Below are 22,224 nucleotides of genomic sequence, written 5' to 3'. Positions count from 1 at the left end.
TAGGAATACTATCTTGCCTCAGAGCAGAACCCCAAAGGATAGGCAGCCCCCCACAAATATTGGCTGTTAGTAGGAGAGGAAAGACACACACAGTCAGAAAACAGGATTTAGCACAAGAGGCCGCTCTAGCTAAAATAGGAAAGGATAGGACAGAGTTCCCTGCGGTCAGTATTTAAACCCTTCCAAAGATATCCACAGCAGATTATACAAAAATTCCTCCATCTAACTAAAGACGTGGAACGTATATCTGCAACTCCAGAGACTACTAAACTCACAGCAGGAATACAATCAAAAAAAAAAAACAAGCACACAGCTTATGTGCAATAGAAAAAGAAACAGACACTTATCTTTGCTGAATTGGCAGCTAAGCAGGAGAGCCAGACAGAGAACCAATACTTCCCAAGAAACATTGACAACTGGCAAGGACTAATGAGTCCTGCAAACCTAAATACTCCAGTCAGAACTGCAATCAGCAGAAACACCTGTCCAGGACTGCAGCCCAGAGACAACTGCATTACCACCTACAACCACCGGAGGGAGCCCAAAAGCAGAATTCACAACACCTGGCCTCCATTTAGACCAGTTAATATTTTGCACCAACTACCACCGTCTGCTACTCAGCAGAGGAGCCCACCCCTGTACCTAGCTATGCCACCAGTTTATTTATGAACATTTTTTTGGCTGACATTTATCCCACTTTATTATTTTGGCCTACTAACTGTGTCAGCCACTTACTACAGTTGTCCTCCACTGAGCAAAGCAATGCCGCCTGTGTACTCCTATTACCAATTTTGAACTGCGTTTAGCCTACTTACTTACTTGGGCCTAGTAACTCTGTGAGCCTCTCATAACAGTTGTCCTCCTCCGCTGAACAAAGCTATGCCACCTGTGTACTCCTATTACCAATTTTGAACTGCATTTAGCCTACTCACTTACTTGGGCCTTGTAACTGTGTGAGCCTCTCATAACAGTTGTCCTCCTCTGCTTAACAAAGCTATGCCGCCTGTGTACTCCTATTACCAATTTTGAACTGCATTTAGCCTACTTACTTACTTGGGCCTAGTGACTGTGTGAGCCTCTCATAACAGTTGTCCTCCTCCGCTGAAAAAAGCTATGCCGCCTGTGTACTCCTATTACCAATTTTGAACTGCATTTAGCCTACTTACTTACTTGGGCCCAGTAACTGTGTGAGTCTCTCATAACAGTTGTCCTCCACTGCTGAACAAAGCAATGCCGCCTGTGTACCAATTGTGAACTGCATTTAGCCTACTTTTTTATTTAAGGCCTACTAAGTCTGTCTGAGCCACTTATTACAGTTGTCCTCCACTGAACAAAGCAATGCCGCCTGTGTACTCCTGTTACCAATTGTGAACTGCATTTAGCCTACTTTTTTATTTTAGGCCTACTAAGTCTGTCTGAGCCACTTATTACAGTTGTCCTCCGCTGACCAAGGCAATACCGCCTGTGTACTCCTGTTACCAATTTTGAACTGCATTTAGCCTACTTACTTATTTGGGCCTAGTAACTGTGTCAGCCTCTCATTACAGTTGTCCTCCGCTGACCAAAGCAATGCCGCCTGTGTACTCCTCTTACCAATTTTGAACTGCCTTTAGCCTACTTTCTAATTTGGGCCTACTAACTGTGTCAGCCACTCCTTACAGTTGTCCTCCGCTGAACAAAGCTATGCCGCCTGTGTACTCCTGTTACCAATTTTGAACTGCATTTAGCCTACTTACTTATTTGGGCCAAGTAACTGTCTGCCCCTCATTACAGTTGTCTTCCGCTGAACAAAGCAATGCCGCCAGTTTAGTCCTGTTAGCAATTTTGAACTGCATTTAGCCTACTTTCTTATTTGGGCCTACTAACTGTGTCTGCCCCTCATTACAGTTGTCCTCCACTAAACAAAGCTATGCCGCCTGTTTAGTCCTGTTACCAAATTTGAACTGGATTTATCCTACTTTCTTATTTGGGCCTATATCTGTGTTTCCTCCTCATCCTGCCCATTGGCCGGCCACTGCTAGATGAGTCTGCTGGTACATTGTCCCAAACCACTACATTCCCCTTGCACTCTACACAGCCAGAATCTGACCATGCTGAAAGTCAGGTTCCCCTTCCCGCATACAATACCACCTTACACAGGGACAAAGAGGAAGGTGCAGATGAAAGTGCAGGTTCCTTCATCAGGTGGGGGGGCATACTCGTTGGCACTGGCACAGGGTCCCTCATAATACGCAAAAGTGTCTCTGGCAGTGGGAGACGCCGCCCGCCGTCAAACACACCGCCGTACTATGAGGGGCCCTGTGCCAGTGCCAACTAGTGGGCCCCCCTGCTTGCTCAGGATCGCAGCACTTGCAAAGTTGAAATACTTACCTCTTCCTGCTCCACCGCCGTGACATATTCCGCGTTTCCTGGACCCACGAAAATCTTGAGCCAGCCCTACCCCCACAACTTTAGCCAAATGAGCCCCTGTTTTCAATGCCTAAATATTATTATAAAGTAAATTAAGATTGACAAGCTTAACAAATACAAATTGATGTTTTTGGCATTAAAATGGGCACTGTAGGTGTTTTCCTGTCCTCCACTCACTGCCGACTTTGATTCCCCATTGACTTGCATTGGGTTTCGTGTTTCGGCCGACCCCCGACTTTTCGCAATAATCGGCCGATTTCACCCAACCCGACTTTTGAGAAAGTCGGGTTTCGAGAAACCCGACTCGATCCTAAAAAAGTAAAAGTCGCTCAACTCTATTCCTGAACCGTTTTCAATGTGATGATGGGATTTTTTCTCTAAAAATTATCTGTGTGTCATTCGTATGGCATCCGTATGGCATCCGTACGGCGAGATTTTTTCGCCGGCTTGCAAAATGGACATAGAATGGATCATGACCCGACTGGACTGGACTGGAACTGGACATAACCGTACTGGAAAAATGTCTCAGCATGCTGCGATTGTAATCGTAAATTGGATTGCATCCCGCAATAGAAGTCAATGGGTGCGAGAAAAAAATCACACAGCACTCGGACCATGCGAGTGCTGTCTGATTTTTACACACTGATTACATTTGAAAAGCCGGCAATTCATATGCTGGTACAGTAAAATCACACTGACAGGTTAGAATAGAATAGATTGAATAGATATATACACATAGAATACATATATACAGCTCTGGCAAAAATTAAGAGACCACTGCAAAATGTTCAGTTTGTCTGATTTTTCTCTTTATAGCTATATTTTTGAGTAAAATGTAAATTGTTCTTTTATTCTATAGATTACTGACAACATGTCTCTGAAGTTCCAAGCAATACATTTTGTATTTATTTTCTGAAAATGAGAAATGGTCAAAATAACAAAAAAGCATTGCTTGCAGACCTCAAATAATGCAAAAAAATCAAGTTTATAATCCTTTCGAAACAACAATACTAATGCTTTAACTTAGGAAGAGTTCAGAAATCAATGTTTTGTGGAATAACCATGCTTTTTAATCACAGCTTTCATGCGTCTTGGCATGCTTTCCACCAGTCTTTCACACTGCTTTTGGGTGACCTTGTGCCACTCCTGATACAAAAATTTGAGCAGTTCTTCTTTGTTTGATGGCTTGTGACTATCCATCTTCCTCTTGATTACATTCCATAGGTTTTCAATAGGGTTCAGGTCTGGAGATTGGGCTGGCCATGACAGGGATTTGATATGGAGGTCCTTCATCCACAACTTGATTGACCTAGCTGTGTGTCATGGTGCATTGTCCTGCCTGAAAAAACAGTCCTCAGAGTTGGGGAACATTTCCTGAGCAGAAGGAAACAACTATTTTTCCAAGGTAACCTTGTATGCGGCTTGATTCATACTTCCTTCACAAAGAACAATCTGCCTAATTCCAGCCCTGCTGAAGCATCCCCAGATCATCACCGATCCTCCACCAAATTTCACAGTGGATGCAAGACACTGTGGCTTGTACGCCTCTCCAGGTCTCCATCTAACCATTAGACAACCAAGTGTTGATCTGGGGATGCTAGTCTAGTAACTGTATTATGAAATTTGCACTGAGGTCTTTATTTAATTTGGAGCTCTGGGGTCTGTATTTAATTTGAGGTCTGTGATTAATCTATGACCTGGTCTACAGTCTGTAGTTATTTTAGAATTTATTTTAGGTCAGTATTTTGGGCTGTATTTCAAGTTTATTTTGGGGTATGTATTAATTTTGGAAACAGTATTTATCTTATAGACTCTGCACCCTGGGGTTTGGGCTTCGTCTTTTTGTTACTATTGGGGTATGATGATGGATATATGGACTAGTTGTGATTATTTAGGAGTTGGCATGGTATATAGTTGGTGGGCGCATATTAAAATCAAATTTGAGAAATGCTTCTCACATCAAACCTGATGTTGTCTTACGAGCTGTCCATATAGCAGAATTCGTGCACACTGAGGTCCTACTCTCAGATTTAGTTGTGAATCAGTTATTAGAGAGCCAGACTATGCTGGGGAAGTAAATCACTGGACATCAGGTTATTTACTCATAGATGTGCCTATTAAATGGAATCCGTCAGCAAACAAATGATCCTAGGCCATCTAAATGGGAATGCAGGTCATAGAAAGTTGAATAAAATGATTAAGAGAGTTGATCCTTTCGATAGATTCCCTTTACAGCTATCAAGGTGACATCAGTTTCTAGGAAATTTCATTTTAATACCGGCCAGTTACAAAGAAAAACAGTAATGTTTCACTGATCTCCTTTGCCAATCATTTCAAGTAGATCTCATGATGTTTTTTGGGGGATATAATTTTGGGTATTTTCCTAGGTCACCAAAATTCCATGTTTCAGTCTTTGCATTTTATAAATCTTGTGAACTAAAAAGAGGAAAAAGTGAATTCCTTCCTGAGCAAGGACAAACCCACGTCTGCACTTCACACAGGCAGGGCCATCTGACAGATGTTCCTAAGACTTGTCTTAAGCAATAGGCTACTCCCTCGGCTGCCGTACAGAACTCTGCTACAGTTAGGAGGCTCAGGCAAGTACAAATTCTATTAGGACTTTATATTTTTGTGTCTTTTCTGCTGTTTGGTTTGGTTTGGATGAAAGTGTAGATAGTGGATGATGTTCTGTTATAGTTTACAGCTTCAGGACTGTAGCTTTTATGGATTTCTTAGGCATTTCCTGCTTGAAAAATGTTACTTCATGCAATACTATGTGTGAGATTTGCTACAGGTCCAATAGAAATATACAGATGAATGACAATACAGTGGAAGGGAAAAGAATGAATTGAAGATGCCAGAACCTTCAGGAGGTAATACCCAACAATTATAAATCTGGAATCATGGGAAGAATATAGATTAAAAAAAATAGGTCGATAAGCAGATAATAGATGTTAGAACATGGATAGTATTAGAGCTCTGGCGTAGTATTTATTTTGATGATCACATTTGCAATGTAAAGAATTTGAATCTCTATAACATTACTGAAAATCCAGACAGGTTCTTGCTATTCTTCTGTATTTTTATGTATTTTCATTTTAGCTTTTGAAGTCGTGAGTTAAATGTCTCTAAAATCTTGCTAGAATGGTAAAACGTTCCAGTGCTACTGAGCTGTCACTGGGAAAAACATACAGCAATTATTTTTAGGGTAGTGTATATTTTTTCAGCCCATAGAAATGTGAAAAAAACCCACAAGGGTCATGATAAGGCTAAGTTCACATGAACATTTAAAAACAATTGTCTTATATTCATAAAAACCCTAGATGATTTTGAATCTGTATAATCATCCATATGTAATCTGTGTGGCATTTGCTTTTATACATAAGCAGTTATTAGATCAAATACAGTTTCATATGTTAATAATGACAATGTATATACCATGTTCACACGCTCAGTATTTGGTAACTATTTTACCTCAGTATTTGTAAGCCAAAACCAGGAGTGGAACAATCAGAGGAGAAATATAATAGAAACACGTCACCACTTCTGGATTTATCGCCCACTCCTGGTTTGACCAAATACTAAATGTGTGAATGTGGTCTAAGGTGTAGAAGTTGAATACTTTATAGAAGATCATTATGGCATCCGAATGATATTTTTTGTACATCTATGGATTTGAGTATATAAAATATGGAATGGACTAGTGCAGGTTGCTTTTTTTTCAGTAATGTGGTCTGTGTACAGAACCGGTCATTTGAGCAATCCAATTGAATAACATTAGAGAGATGTCCGTGTGATGTAATTTTTTTCCCCAGACAGCACTTGGACCAAAACTATGGTTGTGTGATTGTAACCTCAAAGAGAGCAAAACAAAATCATGCATATATCTCCATATATGTACAGATATAGCAGAGTACCGAGTGGAAGCAAATTACCTGCAGAGCATATGTAACATTACCTTGATTAGATTAGTGACTGGAGGATGGTCATATGGTAACCTAATAATATACTGGTATGAGCAGTGCAGATTTTTTTCTCTATGAAGCATCGGCCCCATGCATACTGAAGTCTTAATTTGCATAATGTATGGCGCTCTGATCCTTAAAATGACTGCTGATTGAGAGACATGTGACCTGATATGTCTATTAACAGTCTCTATTGAAAAACACTTTGTATAATACTGTACATGTGTAAGGAGTTGGCAGGATCCCTTTTCTGACCCTCCTCCACATGAAACCTATGCGACCTCAAAGAATCATAGAATCATAGAATGGTAGAGTTGTAAGGGACCTCCTGGGTCATCTGGTCCAACCCCCTGCTCAAAGCAGGATTCACTAAATCATCCCAGACAATGTCTGTCCAGCTTCTGTTTGAAGACTTCCATTGAAGGAGAACTCGCCACCTCTCGTGGCAGCCTGTTCACTCACAGTCAAAAAATTTTTCTAATATCTAATCTGTGTCTCCTCCCATTCATTTTCATCCCATTGCTTCCAGTCTTTCCTTGTGCAAATGAGAATAAAGATGATCCTTCTACAATGTGACAGCCCTTGAGATATTTGCAGACAGCTATAAAGTCTCCACTCATTCTTCTTTTTTGCAAGCTAAACATTCCCAAATCCTGCAACCGTTCCTCATAGGACATGGTTCACAGACCGGTCACCATTCCGGTCGCTCTTCTCTGAACTTGCTCCAGTTTGTTGATGTCTTTTTAAAATGTGGTGCCCAAAACTGGACACAGTATTCCAGATGAGGTCTGACCAAAGAGGAGTAGAGGGCAATAATGACTTTGCATGATCTAGACTGTATACTTCTGTTAATACATCCAAGAATTGCATTTGCCTTTTTTGCTGCTGATTCACACTGTTGACTCATGTTCAGTTTATGATCTATTAGTATACCCAAGTCTTTTTTACATGTGCTGTTGCTTAGCCCCATTCCTCCCATTCTGTATTTGCATTTTTCATTTTTATTGCCTAGATGTAGTACTTCTTTTCCTTGTTAAAAAACATTCTGTTAGTTGCTACCCACTGCTCCAGTTTATTTATATCCTTTTGAATCCTCTCTCTTCTCTAGTATTAGCTATCCCTCCTAGCTTTGTGTCATCAGCAAATTTAATCAGTGTACCCTCAATTCCTTTATCTAAATAATTGATAAAGATGTTGAACAATACAGGGCCCAGGACAGAACCCTGTGGTACCCCACTTGAGACATTCTTCCAACTGGATGTGCAGCCATTTACGACCACCCTTTGGGTCCGATCACTAAGCCTGGTATGGATCCATCTAACGGTTGCCTTGTCGATTCCATACTTAGTCATTTTTTCAATAAGGATGGTGTGACATACTTTGTCAAATGCTTTGCTGAAGTCAAGATATACTATATCTACAGCATTTCCCTGATCCACCCAGTCAGTGATTCTGTCATAGAAGGAAATTAAGTTAGTCTGACATGACTTATTAGTTACAAACCCATGCTGACTCTGGTTAATCACCTCCTTTTTGGATAAAACTTGTATATGGTTATGAAAATCTGTAATGTAATGTTGTGATTGCAAAGTGTGTACTGCCATATGTTGCACCCAAAATTTATACATCGTAATGTATTCCTGTGTTACCCCTATGTTGTAGTATGTAACGTATGTGATTTGCTCTGTGCCTGCTAAGCCTGTACTTAGAGATAGGGATAGTAATAGGTTAAAGATATGGGTTGAGCCAGCAGCAGAGAGGGAACAGTAATCTAGGAAGCTGCTGTCCCCAGTCAGTAATTCGGGCATGTTAGCCGTGAGTAGATGTATAGTAACAGCCGGGGCATTGCCAGACTCCTAGGAGGGCGAGATCTGTTGCCCCAGGCTCAAAATGACCTAAGCACTATGGATTTAAGGACTGTAATACGGGCCCTAGGACTCTGCGAGGGCCCCTCGCTGAAGGGACTTTAAGGGTATGTGCACACATTGCAGATTCGCGTGCGGATTTTTCTGCACAGATTCTGAAAAATCTGCAGGTAAAATGCCCTGCATTTTACCTGCAGATTACCTGTGGATTTACCGCAGTTTTTGTGCGATTTTCACATGCGTTTTTACACCTGCCGCTTCCAATTATAGAGCAGGTGTAAAATGCTGTGGAATCCGCACAAAGAATTGACATGCTGCGGAAAATAAACTGTAGCGTTTCCGCACTTTTTTTCCGCAGCATGTGCACTGCGGACTTTGTTTTCCATACATTTCCATGGTACTGTACAATGCATGGAAAACTGCTGCGAATCTGCAGCGTCAAATCTGCTGCGGATCCGCAGCCAAATCCGCAACATGTGCACATACCCTAAGCGTCCAGATTCCAGTGTGTGGACTGCTTGCTTGATCTCGGCTACCGTGGCCATTGTGGGGACAGCCGTGGACAGTATCGCCCTTGTTACACATGCTCTAGTAATTAATGCGCTGTGTGGCACCAAACCAGCAAAGGTGCAGCCAGAGTTGCCCTTGGCACAAGCTGCCCCAGCTATGCGAACCTTAACCCCTTAACGACTAGGGTATTTTGAGTTTTGCATTTTCATTTTTTGCTGCCCTTCTTTCCACAGCCATAACTTTTTTATTTTTTAGACAAAATGGCCATGTGAGGGCTTTTTGCAGGAAAACTTTTGAAAGACCCCATTGGTTTTCTGATGTCAGCGCTAGTGCCATGGTGAAGTGAGTTCATTGGCCGTGAACTCGCAGGACCTGTCAGACTGCACCGTGAGCAAGAGAACTTTCTCACACTCGCGGTGCCATCAGATAGGTAATATGAGTTCACAGAGAGACACTGAGTACACAGTGTTCAGTGTGTCTGCTGGGTCGCAGGCTGCATGGTCGCATCATGCAGCCTGCCATCCAGATGTAGCAGAGCTGGACCCGTCATCGGACAAATGGATTAAAAGCATCTCTGCGGAAAAGTGAGGTGTATTGTTGTTTGTTTTTTTACCTCTTTTGCAGATGACTAGGGCATCGAGGGACTGGGCAAGGTAGTAAGTATGGTCTAATTAAGAATATTACAGGAGTCTGTGTCTTTCTTTCAATTAAAGGTTTTTTTCTGGGTGTTTCTGTTTTCTTACAATGTGACTATGGGGTTAGTAATGGGGGCTCCTTATTGATGCTTCTCCATTACTAACCTCAGGGCTTTATGTCACCTGACAATACAAAGGTGACATCAACCCCCCCCCCCCGAACTATCACCCCACTTTCCACTGCTACAGGGCAAGTGGGAAGAGCGAGGCCAAGAGGCTAACTGCCAGAATTGGCACATGTTAGAGATATGCCTTTTCTAGGGTAGCTGAGAACTGATGTTTTTAGCCGGGGAGGGGGGGCAATATCCATAGCCCCTTCCTAGTCTATTAATATCAGCACACAGTTGTCTGTATAGCCTTTGCTGGTTATTAATTATAAGACCAGATATTAATAAAAATATTGATATCTTTATTGAAAAGTATATAAAGTTAAAACCACGACAATACCACAAGTACAGGAAACCAAAAAGGTGGGGCACCCACGGCAGCGTCCACAAAGACAGACAGAGCATACCATAAATAACAATAGTAAGTAATTCATACAATATAGCTTCACAATGTTCACCAGTGGGTGCAAACAGGAGCACATAAAATAGTACACCAATATAGAGTAAATAATAAGTGAACAAAAAATACAAGTAATTCAAGATAGTAAATATTTAGTTAGCTACCATTGTATCCGTGTTGGCACACGGCAGGTGAATGAACAAACATCAACACTCACATTAATAATTTACAGGTATACAGAGCTGAATAAATAGTTAAGGCATAGTTACCACAAATGACGCACCAAGGGAGACCCACCACACCCGACGCACGTTTCGTACTGAAATGCTTCATCCAGTGCGAAAAGCACATTGGGTGTGGTGGGTCTCTCTTGGTATCTTTACTGAAGACTTCAGCATCCATAGTCAAGGCCACCAGATCACAGGGCAGGCAGAGTCCGGCCGGTTTGGAGGCAAGTCCAGAGTTCCCTTGTCCAGGTGGAAATCAGTAGCCTTCCCTTGCAATGCGGTGGTGTAGTCCCTTACTGCCTATGGCTTCACACAAGGGTCTCACAGATGTGGCGTTCCATTCTCTCTGTCCCCCATAGAGGATAGGACAAAACCCATATGACTGGTGACTTGAGCCTGTTTATAGGGTCACTTAGATAACCCGGCTCTGTAGTTGTCACCATGCCTCCTGGGTGTAGATGTGGCAATTAGCTGTCCTGCCGGTCTCTGAAATAAGGCGTAGAGGTCCTTACTCCCTCGGTGTTCTGACTACCGGGATTTTGCGCCTCAGAAAGAGACAGCTTGAGCGGGCTGGTCCCCTTCTGGTATCCTCTCCTTTGCTTCAACTTCCTTCACGCTCGCTGCAATACAGTTCTGCCTTTCAATGTCTCTTTCTGGGAGCTGCAGCTCTGAGGGCAAGCACGCTCCTTTAACCTTCTATCCTCCTCAGACTCTGGTCTAGAACTTTCAGAACTCCTGCCTGGAGCTCTGCCAGGAACTGAACTTACTTTCCCTACAGACTACCAGTTATATATATATATATATATATATATATATATATATAGGGAGTGACCTAATAAATGGAAGCAAAAGCTCCCCCTGGTGGCCTGGAATGTGAAATGTGTTGCATGTTTGTGATACCTGGATGCAGTTATCCTTCTTTGCCTCCAAATGTAGCATCACTCTCCCCGAAAGGAAAGCAATACCACTGTGATGACCAGGACCCTGGGGTGCCGCAAATGTAACTGTATCGGCACGCTGGGCGTGCCAATACAGTTACAGTAGCGTAGCTCCGGGTGGGCCCCCTCTGATCACTGGGCCATGGGCGATGGTCCCCTCTGCCCCCCGGTAGCTATGCTACTGTCAGGGCTGCAGGCCTCTTCTAACTCAAGAATCCCTCATCTGGAGCCAGGGCAGCAATCAATCCAGGTGACACGAGGTTAAAAACAATCAAACTTTTACAGTATCAATTTACAATATTTACATGCAGGTATAGAGGATAAGGCCCAAATGGTTGTCATCTTTCCCACGGAACCAGACACAACTTCAGCTCTGGTTCTCGGAATAGGTAAAACATCCATTTTACTATCTTCTCTAGCTCTAGGGGATCTTCTCCTTTTCTAGCAGTATATCTGGATTCCATCTAATTCCGCCGCTAAGAGTTTGAGTCAAATTTCTCCTGCAGCTTTGCAGGTGTGTGGCCCCGGACCGCGATGTCTATCTCCAGGTTCCCAGGCTGTCATAGGGGGACTCATACGGATGGGTTCTCTGGCAATCCACTGGCCCGAGATTCTGGGCTCACACTGCCCCTAGCAGCCCCTGTCCTGAGCCTGTTACTTGTCACTGCCCAGCACTCATTGACTCTATCACTTCCTGTACCTGACACAAGCTCTCAGCAATGCCCTCCCAAACTGGGCCGTTCATTACTGTTAAACCTGTCTAAGCTAACTGCAGCCCCAGCGAGTGTTATCCTTTTATAACATGCATAAAATTAAATACATTTAATCCTTTAGAGTCTCCATCAGCTCTACCAATCCTAAAGCACAGCATACACAATGGTATAAATAGTTAATATGAGTCAGGGGTGTTTTAATCCCGTAGGGTCCCATTCTATAGATCACTGTTGGTTGCCTACTAGATCACTGCTCTCTTTTATTAATGAGATGGCGGAACATGAAGGGTGGGCTTAATGGCAAAGAGAGGTGTCTGATAGGTAGTGATGTAATCATTTTGTCCACATGAAGTTGGAGACTGACCTTCTCTCTGCACAGGAAAAACTGTACTCGAGTATACAAAGAATCAAAGAAAATCAGCAGACCCCAATCATCCCATCACAGACAAAATTTCCTGTTGTTGGACATGCACTAATGAAGGGCAGTGTATCTAGACAATAGGGATAAAAAAGTCTCCACTATTTATTTCCACAGCCAATTACAAATCCAGAACATAGTTCAGTCAAAAACATTAAAGCATAATCTTATGTGTTTCGGATGTATTACTCATGTACACCATGACTATGGATGTGGAGTGAAGGATGAGAACTTGTCATACTTATATATTTTTAACGCACCACAAAATCTTGTTCCCAACTGTCATGCAAATCGCCCACTCACCACACATGTGACTAAGATGTGACTGTAAAGGGATGCTCCACTTTCTCACACTCACTTGTCCACTCACCTATCGCAATAGTCTAACAATGAGGTAGCAGACTCCTCATACATCAACACCACACTTTGCTGCCACCACTTGCCATTTTGTTAGTCCAGCGAGATGTTTTCCCTGGGTAGCACACTGGTACACAAGTATACCCAGCTCACTAGCACCAAATAAGGCAACTTTTAGTAATCTGTTTAGAACAGTTAGGCTATACTTTCTCTCTTCAAGGTTATGGGTTCATTTAGAACAGCAAGGAACAAAGTTATTAAACTTTTGATTTAATACACAAAAGTTATAGTGCTTCAAAAGTTACAAAAAGACTAAATAGAAATTACATACACACAAGGCAAACATTACAAAACAAAAAGGATAAATGCTGGATAGACGAAAGGTCCTGCTGAAATTTGAACAGATCTACTTGTGTTATCCTAGTTTAATCTATTGGGTCTGACCCTTTAAAATTTCTCTGGATGAGATATTTTAAAGGGCTGAAACCAGACCCCTGGTGGTGTCCACAGCATCCAATCATAGCATATCTTTCATTTTAACTCAGCAGTATAAAAAATGAAAGCTGCTCTGCAATTGCTTGCTATGGGGAGCAAAGGCAGAATTTATTTTAGACAGAGTTCATAAGAGTGTGGTGGTGTGCTTACCATGATTCCTTTCAGTATTTATCGGTTGTGGTGGATTAAGCTTCTGTTTCTAACAAAGTGATCGAAACGGCTACAAGGGGGTGTCATAATACACCCAACAACTTTTGCTACATTTGCAGTTGTTTTGTAGTGAAGAAACATCAAAGGAACATTACGGACTTGATGAGAAAAATGTATTATGCTTACTTTGGTGTAAAACTAGGTCATCAGGACAAGTCGTGGGCTCCACATGTAATGTGTTCTGTTTGTGTAGAACAACTACAACAGTGGTCTAAAGGTAAGAAAGAGAGTTTTTGTTTTGACAAGCCTATGATCTGGAAGGGACCGTAAAATCATAGTGATAACTGCTTCTTTCTGTGGTCACTTTCTGTGGTCACTTTCTGTGGTCAAAAGGTGCATTTCATTGGGGTCGGTCCTTCTTTAACAAAACATAACAAGCCCTCTTAAAACCACTAACCCCAGGTTGTGTGCAAGATAACAACCTGGGTGTATATATCTTCTCTGCATGTGTATCTCATTTTTTTTTTTTTTACCTGCGGAAGGGGTTATTGGTATGAAAACTGAGAAAATATCTATCCTCTTTGATAGTGGGGTGGCAGCCAATATGGTGGATGCTTGGGCTTCCCTGTAGTACTCTGGCGAAGCCCATCCCCATATTGGTAACTGACTGCACCTCTCAGTCAGGTAAATTTTATGCAAGTAGTGCATAATTTAGATAGGGGCTCTTCACAGGGGGCTCCTTTTTTGTTATGTTTTCGAAGGTCTCCCTACTTCTATTGTGTTAGGCCTTCCCTTGCTAATTGTGCATATTCCGGTTATTGACTGGCAGTCAAGAGAAATAGTCAAATGGAGTGATTTCTGCAAAAATAATTGCCTGAGTACCATCATTTCTGCTGTTTCCACTAAGACCATACCATCTTTTCTTTCTGATTTTTTGGATGTGTTCTCAGAAAAGGGGTGTCAGTAACTGCCACCCCACTGTGTGCATGATTGTGTTGTAAACTTGATTCCTACAGCAAAATTACCCAAGACCAAAATATACAATCTGACAATCTGTCTGGTCCTGAAAGGCAGACCATGAAGGAATACATCTCTGTGACTTACGCTAAGGGACATATTAGACCCTCTACTTCGCCCGTAGCTGCGGGGTTCTTCTTTGTTAAAAAGAATGATGGGTCATGCCTCCCTGTTTATATTTTTGTGTGCGTTAAATCAGATTACTGTCTGAGATCTGTATCCCCTCCCACTCATTTCCGACTTATTTAATCAGATTGTTGGGGCAAAATGGTTCTTTAAATTGGACCTCAAGGGAGCCTATAATTGATAATATATAATTGAAGGAGGGGGATAAGTGGAAGACAGCCTATAACATTCCTGAAGGGCATTATGAAAACCTTGTCATGCCCTTGACTTGTCATGCCCCTTGACTAATGCCCCCCTCCGTTTTCCAAGATTTTGTGAATGACATTTTTCATCACCTTGTGGGTAGATTCGCAGTGGTGTATTTTGACAATATTTTAATATACTCACCTGATCTCAAGTCACATCATGTACATGTCCGGCAGGTGTTGCAGGTTTTGCAGGATAATAAACTGTATGCCATTAGAAAAATGTGTATTCACCATACAATAGGTTCCATTTCTTTGTGTCTGCTGCAGGTTTCCAGTCAGAGCTTGATAAGGTCCATGCAGTTCTAGAAAATATGAAAGAGTTGCTATGCTTTTTGGAGTTTGCTAACAACTATCAAAAGTTTATCAAAGACTTCTCATTGCAGAAACAGTGGAAATCCTCCACAAGTGACATTTTGGAAACTAGACCCCTTTGGGAACTTATCTAGATGTGTATTGAACACCTTCAACCTCAAGGTGCTTTACAGAAGTTTATAACATTAAGCCGTGAAAATAAAAAGAAAGCACATTTTTTCCACAAAAATCTTTTTAGCTCCAAATTTTGTATTTTCACAAGGGTACCAGGAGAAAATGGACCCTTAAAAATGTTTAGCAATTTCTCCTGAGTTCACTGATACCTCATATGTGGTAAAAAAAAACTACTTATGGGGCGCAGTGCAAAGCTCAGAAGGGCAATAGCGCCATATTACAGTGCAGATTTTGCTGTACGGGTTTGAGGGGGCCATGTTACATTGGCAGAGCCCTGACCCCTGAGAACAGGAGAACCCCCACCCAAAAAGTGACCCCATTTTAAAAACTAAATCTCTCATTGAATTCATCTAGGGGTGCAGTGATTATGTTAACACCACAGGTGTGTCACAGAATTTTATACCATTGGGCAGTGAAGAAAAAATAATTTACATTTTTACCACCAAAATTGTGTTAGCTCCAAATTTTACATTTTCATACTGGGAAACAGTAAAAATGCCCCAAAATGTGCCCCACAGTTTCAGCTGAATGTAGAAATACCCCATATATCACTGTACAGTAGTGCATAGCCACATGAGAGGGACAGAGAGCCATTTGCCTACTGGAGCACAGATTTTCCTAGAAAAGTTTGTGAACTCCATATACAGAGCCCCTAAGTGCTAGGAAAGCAGAATCCCCCCTCAAGTTACCCAGTGTTGGAAATTACACCCATTTGAGAAAGTATCTATAGGTGTTGTGACGATTTTGACTCTATGGGTGTTTTCCAGAAATAAGCAGCAGTGGATGTTGCTGAGTGAAAATTGCAAACTACTATTGTAGTGACCACTACATTATGCCCAACTCATGCTCCTGGAGACACACACCTGTAAATTAGGTTGGCTCTCATCACTACAAAAATGCCAAACATGTGGGCAATAAATGTGGTTTAGGCACACTGGGGCTCAGAAGGGAGAGGGGGGCATTTAACATAGTAACATAGTAACATAGTTAGTAAGGCCGAAAAAAGACATTTGTCCATCCAGTTCAGCCTATATTCCATCATAATAAATCCCCAGATCTACGTCCTTCTACAGAACCATAGTAACATAGTTAGTAAGGCCGAAAAAAGACATTTAGATTTGGGAGCGGAGAATTTGCGGAATTTCTTTTAGGGAGCGAGGAGCCATTTCACTTTTCCAGAGTCTTTGTACTATCAGTAACTACATTTCCATTAACAGATGACGGACCTGAGTGATGACTTGCTTTTTTGTGGATCGAGTTGAAGCATTTATTAGGAGCATTTTACATAACATATGGGATCACATTTATTAGGCGCTCTATGCTGAGCACTTACATTGGGGTTTACATCTAAATCTCTGAGCGACGTGACAGATGAAATCCAGATGGATCCATTCACTATAATGAGGCAGCATAGTTACTCTGGACTCCATCTGGCCTCTATTCAGCTTTGTCCTTCTTTTAGAAGTGCACAAAACTGTGGCCAACGGCACTTTTATGCATTCCTAAAAAGACGGACACCGCCGGATCACAGGTCCTCTGGCGTCCACAGTACCTCCACACAGTGCCTCCATCTGCCTCATTATAAGGAATCTTCCACCAGAGGTTCTATCTGAATAAGGTATTTCAGAGATTTACACGGAAACCCTGGTATAAGCGCTCAGCGCAGAGTGCAAGACAAATTTGCGCTGAGCCTTACTACGATCTTTGGGAGGCAAAATGAAAAAATCAACAGCATGTGAAGAATTGGTTTTATATATTTTTCACACCATTCCTCGTGCGGTATAAGTGATTAGGTAACTTTATTCTTCGTGTCGTGTGATTACAGCGATACCAGATTTATATCGTGTTTTTATGTTTGGCTTTTGTCACAAGACAATTTTTATTGCGAAAACTTGTTAAACATTGTATTTAACATTGTTAAATATGCTTATTTTGCACATTTATTTAATCAGGACTTTTTACCAAATGCGTTACTCTTAAAGAAAAAATGTCATGTAGTGTTTTATTGGATTGTCCACAGAAAAACCACATTGCAGCAAAACATAAAATAGGTGAAATATTTACGAACAGATTGTCCATTTGTTCATATCAGCATTTGTTCCATATCTTTCCCAAAGTTCTGAACGGTAAATGGTGTCTGTCCCTAACATGAAGTATGGTATTAGTCATCCTTGTTAACTCACATACCAGCTGTTTATTCCTTCTGTAAATTGTCTGAAGTCCATGGAGAATGATGGAGAAGGCAGGAGGTGACAGCCCCACGTGACAGCCCCTCTACCTCCTAAGAGCTGTGATTATATATGTGTCCCATAGAACACGTGTTCTCTCTATATTGTGTTGACTTAATTCTGCAATGTGCAGAATTGAGAATAAGAATAATTCAATTAATAATTAATATTTAACATCCATCACCACAATTTAGGAGCTACAAATTTTCCATATTTCGGCTGCCAGAGTCATGTTATGGCTTGTTTTTTGAGGGAAGAGCTGATGTTTTTATTGGTACCATTTTCAGGCACATGACATTTTTTGATCGCTTTCTATTCTGATTTTAAGGAGACAGAATGAAAAAAAAAAACAACAATTGAGGAATTGCTTTTTGTTTTTTTTTATATAACCTTCCGCGTGTGGTAAAATTAGTAAGGCAGATTTATTCTTTGGATCAGTATGATTACAGTGATATCCAATTTTTTTTTTTTTTGTTTTTGGCACTTTTACACAATGTGTAACTGTTTTATAAAAAAAATAATTATTTTTCCATCGCTTTAATCTGAGAGCTGCATTGTGCTCATGGAAGTGCGCAAGGAACTCGTTCCTTGCGCAATGCTCATCTATGCCGCTGTCAGTAGTGACAGCAGTATCAGATGGGTTAAATGCCCGTGATCAGTACTAACGTGAGGCCATGCAATTGGTGCGCCGCACCTGTACTGCTGTTTGCTGGAACGCAGCTCCATCAGAGCAATACATGGAAGGCGCATGTCGGGAAGGGGTTAAGCTAATCATTAGTAACATCAAAAAAGTCAGGCACTTGTGTTTTTAAATAAATGCATTGGTGGTATGTAATTAAAGTCCAATATCATATCATGGCACAAACGTAAACTTCATCGTCTATATGGAGATATTCATATTAGCTAGGAGTCGACAGTACAAGAATATCAGTCTTGATCCTTGTAGCTAAAGAGGTCCCATTTTAATCAAAAGATCTTGGAGTAATAATACTTTCCACAATTTGATGTGTTTAAACAAAATGCCCCTGAGATAATCTTATAAATGTGCCCCTGCTGTGTATTGTGTAATGACTGTGTTAACGGGAAAAGGGGAAAATGGACCAGGAGATAAATACACACGTACAATAGCAAACCAAAAAACAATACAACTCCAACTCTAAACTTCAACTTTAGCTTTAGCACACAGCACAGGAAGACAAATCTTTCACCAGTAGGGACTAAACGTCCAGAGCCTGTATAAAAAGTTGCAGCTGAGAACAACCAGGCTGTATGGTCTCATCCAGCATGGGAAGAGTCTTTAACCCTCTCATCACTGAAAGAAAGGGAAATTCATTTAAATTAGGACATGAATCACACCATCTCTAAAGAGGACTGTGATTTATTACCCAATGTGACCGTCTAACTCCAAGTCTTCCAGAGGGATGTGACACCCTCATGACAGTGCCCCCCACTTCTATGAGGGGCCACTGGATCCTTGAGATCAGGTTTATCCAGGTGGGCTGCATGGAAGGACCAAATTAGTTTACTAGCATTAATCTTTGATGACGTTACCCACATCCTCTCCTCAGGACCATACCCCTTCCAGTGCACCAAGTATTGTAAAGAGCAGCAAACTATAGTAGAAGCCACAATTCTTGCCACCTGAAACTCCAAACTACCATTAAAAATAATCTGTTGCAGTGGCAAAAGTGACGGCTCCGCAGGCGCTACATATCTTTTGAGCAATGACTTGTAGAAAACATGGATTTTGAGCGTTAGGCCCCTTTCACACATTAGTTTTTTGCCATCAGTCACAATCCATTGGCTCGACCAATCGACGGATCCGTAGCAGATTGTGAAAAACTGATGCGATGGACTTATTTTTTGGACGGATCTGACTAGTGGATCTGGCTAATTGGATCGGGGCATGCTCAGTTAAAAAAAACGGAATTCGCCGCTGGATTCCATCATTTGACGGATTCGGCACCATAAGCTTCCATCCAAGCAAATGACGGACGGCGACGGATCCATCGCTGTTTTTTCGACATACACAAAAAACGTTACTTTCTTCATTGTCTCTGGCCGCCTGACAAACTATTTTCGATGGATCCAGCGAACAACAGATGACACATGAGGCCATCCATCGCAATCCATCGCTAATACAAGTCTATGAGAAAAAAACAGATCCGGCGGCATCAGTCGCCGGATACATTTTTTTCAACATTTGACAGATTGCGACTGATGGCAAAAAACTGATGTGTGAAAGGGGCCTTAGAGGAAGCTTAAGATGAAAGGCTACAGGGTTAATTACAGTGACCACCTAGTAAGGACGACACCCAGGTCCGGACCTGACAACTGTTTCTTATCAACCTTGCATTTCTATCTGTTTCCTACAATCTTTAAGTTGTTCTGAACCCCTTGCCATACAGATGACAGTGATGAACAGAATCATTTTTCTCCAGGAACCTCTGAAAATCCCTTCTTAATAGAGATGGGTGAACCCCTGGATGCTTGGGTCTGGCGTGTTCAGCCGAACAGTTAAAAAAGTTCGGGTTTGGGTACCAAAATAGTATCCGGACCCCATTCACCTGAATTGGTAGCCTGAACATTCAGTCTTTTCCATGCTGTCTTGTACACTAATTAAATTAAGAAGAATACACTATGTAAGAGACAGCACTGTACATAACAGCAGAGGAAGCTATATAATAAGGGACGGCACAATATATAACTAGAGAGGATGGTTTGTAATAAGGGCCAGTGTTATACATAATAAAAGAGGAAACTATGTAAGTAAGGATGGTGTTATATATAATAAGTGAGTACACTATATACTAAGGGACTTTGTTATACATAATAAGTGATAATAATGTCTTCCTCCACCTCCCCCTGTTCCTAAGTCCATTATAAGTCCCTCTTCCTCTCATCCCAATCCCCCACATCCCTCATTGTCCTCCTCCCTGCACTCTTCACCATCAACACTGTCTTCTCCCCCACCACTATGATTGCTTTCACCCAACCACACCATAATTGCCTATTCTACCACCTCCATTATTTCCTCCTCCCCCACCACCCCCATCATTTTCTTTGTTTCAAGTCTGGCTGGCTTTTAATCATAAATACAGCTAAAAATACAAAACTACTAATATAAAATCTCATACATCTACTAATTAGATTGTGTAATAAGATGGCATGGGGTGGTAGTCATGGCTGAGTTTACTAAGACAGTCAGTGAGCACCCCGGCCCCTTGCACGCAAACAGACAAGTGAGGTCCTAGTCCTGTGGTATGGTCAGCTACCTCCATCATACGTGTACTCCAGCTGCTGGGGATACCCTTCTGCCAGGGTGCCCTCTGTTCCTGGCTGTGGAGAGCTTCTTGTCCCGAGCAAGCATGCCCGGGCACTACCCTTGGAGCAGGAAGTGCTTTCTCTATAAGCCTGCTGTACAGCCTCGCTGCCAAACTCCTCCCAGCAAATTAACTCATTCTATCCCTGAGCTAGACATATACAAAGGCAGTCACATTACACATTAATACATTACACATTAACACATGACACAATGGTATAAAACATTGGTGAGCCATTGGGGTGCCTCAGTGGACACAGGTGCTTGGTATACAGTGGGTATGGAAAATATTCAGACCCCGAGGAAGGCCACGCGAAACGCGCGTTGGGGCTGCATCACTCAGGTTTCAGCAGTGGAGATTATGGGTAAGGACACTAGCAAAGCTTCTTAAAACTTTGACCTTTATTTAAAGGTTTTATACTTAATTACTAGACTTATGATATGTTAAATGGCTTGGCTGCTTTTGGATTAGTAGCACCTTATATTTGGGTTTAATCTTATGCACTTGGCACTTTAAAGGCTAGTATGAATTTACCACATTTAAATAATCTTTTTAGCGGCTGTGCCACTAAGTGTGATAGTGATACCTACTAATTATGGGTTTAGTGTTTTGTTGTGTCCTCCCATCTACTTACTTATGCTGTTCCTGAGTGTTATACCTGTGAAGTCATTTTTTCTACCTTGTCTATATGTGATTTTCTTTGTTGGTTTATGTTATGATCTATTTGTACTTATTAAATAAATTATTTGGATTTTATTCAGGATATTGTACTCTCTTTTTGGTTCTTTTGTGTAGTATAGTTACTTGAGATTGTTCTGAGCTAAATTTAGCATCCCCATGATGGTACTAGAGGGGAATTGATGCTGTAGGAAATGGTTTCTGTTTTGGAGCTTGTGTTGATTTCACTCATTTCATTGCAGCCATTTGGTAAAATTAAAAAAAAGTTCATTTTTTCTTATTAATGTACACTTAGCACCCCATCTTGACTGAAAAAAACAGAAATGTAGTAATTTTTGAAAATTTATTAAAAAAGAAAGCAGCCCGAGACACCGTGTCTGCGAATTGAGATACTAATTTGGCTTTTATCCTAAGTCATATTGCATGACTCGTTAAAGAGTTGATTGTGACTTGTAGGATCGCTACTTCCAACAGGTGGCACAATAGAGTCCTCTTTTTTTCAGAAGAGGCAATTTGCATATTAAAAAAGAAAAACTTAAATATCACATGGTCGTAAGTATTCAGACCATTTGCTCAGTATTGAGTAGAAGCACCCTTTTGAGCTAGTACAGTTATGAGTCTTCTTGGGAATGATGCAAGAAGTTTTTCACACTCAGATTTGGGATCCTCTCCCATTCTTCCTTGCAGATCCTCTCCAGTTCCGTCAGGTTGGATAGTGAACGTTGGTGGACAGCCATTTTCAGGTCTCTCCAGAAATGCTCAATTGGGTTTAGGTATGGGCTCTGGAGTTGGGCCAGTCAAGAATGGTCACAGAGTTGTTCTGAAGCCACTCCTTTATTATTTTAGCTGTGTGTTTAAGGTCATTGTCT

At 41.5% G+C, this 22,224-nt stretch overlaps 1 protein-coding gene across 1 annotated transcript in view; it reads left to right on the top strand.

The window, feature by feature from the left end:
- The first annotated feature begins 4,899 nt into the window (after nt 1-4,899).
- The window catches only part of TBXA2R (thromboxane A2 receptor), a 226,653-nt gene continuing 209,328 nt past the window's right edge, over nt 4,900-22,224 (top strand). The window contains exon 1 of the mRNA XM_069740437.1: nt 4,900-5,006. The gene's annotated coding sequence lies outside the window, so the exon portion shown is untranslated. The remainder of the gene's footprint in view (nt 5,007-22,224) is intronic.

Source organism: Ranitomeya imitator, chromosome 1 (assembly GCF_032444005.1).
Source record: "Ranitomeya imitator isolate aRanImi1 chromosome 1, aRanImi1.pri, whole genome shotgun sequence".
In the NCBI taxonomy this organism is placed as follows: domain Eukaryota; kingdom Metazoa; phylum Chordata; class Amphibia; order Anura; family Dendrobatidae; genus Ranitomeya; species Ranitomeya imitator.
The sequence above is the reverse complement of the archived record's forward strand: the minus strand, read 5'-3'. Positions and strand labels throughout refer to the sequence as shown.